General features: G+C 39.0%; 1 pseudogene; it reads right to left on the bottom strand.

The window, feature by feature from the left end:
* Window positions 1-498: 498 nt before the first annotated feature.
* LOC150063096 (large ribosomal subunit protein eL21 pseudogene) lies at window positions 499-972 on the bottom strand (annotated as a pseudogene).
* Window positions 973-1,855: the final 883 nt, after the last annotated feature.

The following is a 1,855-nucleotide window of genomic DNA, read 5'->3' as shown; positions in this document are numbered from 1 at the left end:
TACACACACACACACACACACACACACACACACCTTTTTGGGTTGAGTCCATCTTCCATATAAACACAATTTCACACTGTCATCAACACAGGTTGCAGAGTATCCATATGTCTAGATGGTTCTCTTAGTAACTAAACAATTTCTTATTATGAAATGTTTAGGTTATTATCAACTTTTCACTTTTATAAACAATTCCTCTTATACCTGTTTTGGGGTACATATCTTGTTATATAATGTAAAGTCTCAAATAATGAAAATTTTGGGGGTGAGATTTTTTGCCAATTTCTCTCCAGATAGGACCATAGATAATAACCTTTAGTCACTTACAAACAAAGGAACACATCCTACTTCTACAGTAAATAGTCTCTGATAGTCTAGGACTATATATAACATTACTTTTACTGACATTTATTTCAGAAAGGATTTAATTTTTATATGGTTATTAGAACTTTTTTTTATAGTCCACAGGGCTTTATTTATTTATTTATTTTACATCTTTTAGGCCATGAATTCATAGGGGATAGGTTCCAATAGCTCACACTCCTTCCCGTTGGTTCTCACAAAGTGTGTTTCTCTGGGTGGAGCGGGCTGCGCTTCAGTTGAACCCAGGTTCCTTGCTCTTTGGCTTCCTTCTTTTTCTGGTCATTTTCCTTCACCTGTTTCAGGAAGCTATCTCGGCTCTTAGAGTGCTTAATATGCTCAATAAGCGCATTAATCCTCTTGGCAAGTATCTTGCCCTTAACTTGCATGCCAACGCATGCTGGGTAACATTGTAGACTCTTCCAGTTTTGCCATGATAACATTTATGAGGCTTTCCTTTTTGAACAGTACCATTCCCTTAATATCTACAATATGACCCTTCTTGTAGATTCTCATGTATGTGGCCAAAGGAACAACTCCATGCTTCCTGAAGGGCCTAGAGAACATGTACCGGGTACCTCTCCTCTTTCCTTTTGTGTTGTTGGTCATTTTGGCAAATTACTGCAAGATGGCGGTTCCGGTCAAAAGCTATTAGAACTTTTTTGAGAGTACTTCTCTTTTCTCTCCTATTTCTATCCTGCCTCATTTCTGTGGTTTGTTTTGTTTTGTTTTTGTGCCAGTACTCGGGTATTTGGACTTGAACTCAAAATCTTGGATTTTGTGTTCAAGCTTGCATTCCACCACTCGAGCCACAGTTCTATTTCCAGCTTTTTGTTGCTTCATTGGAGATAAGAGTCTCTCTTTTTTTTCCCTGCCCAGTCTTGATTCAAACTCACATCTTCAGATATCACCCTCCTGAGTAGCTGGGCTAATTTCTGTTTGACAGTGTTGGGAATCACAGTATCTCAGTATTATTTATTACTTGGTGACTTTTACAAGCACCAATTAACCAAGAACATTACTCTGTTGGATTTATAATTTAGTGCTAAGAACATTTTCCCAATTCTCTTGAAGTAGATCCCTTCAGGCCTGCAGGGTTGCCAAGATGGGTTAGTAAGAAACAGGATCTGGATCTGTTTTCTATAAATGTGTCAATATTTGTTAAAACAAAGAGCTGGAAGCATCCCAGTGAGGTGCCATCTGTCCTTGTCTTTGAAAGCCTGCCAGGAAATCTTTTCATAGTCGAGAGATGATTAGTTGGCATAGCTGATATTGAAATACAACAAGGTGGGTTGCAAATTTGGAACTGGTGTGTGTAAAGGAATACTTGCTGTGCCAAACTGCAATTACAGGAATGCATTTTGCTTTTGAAACTAAAAATTCTTCCCTGTGCTACTGGGTGCGGTGGCTGCAATCCTAGCTACTCAGGAGGCTGAGATCTGAGGATCAAGGTTCAAAGCCAGTCCCAGGGAACAAAAGGACCTGAGACTCCCAT

Source organism: Megascapheus bottae, chromosome 5, assembly GCF_031878675.1.
Source record: "Megascapheus bottae isolate mThoBot1 chromosome 5, mThoBot2.hap1, whole genome shotgun sequence".
Taxonomy (NCBI): Eukaryota; Metazoa; Chordata; class Mammalia; order Rodentia; family Geomyidae; genus Megascapheus; species Megascapheus bottae.
The sequence above is the reverse complement of the archived record's forward strand: the minus strand, read 5'-3'. Positions and strand labels throughout refer to the sequence as shown.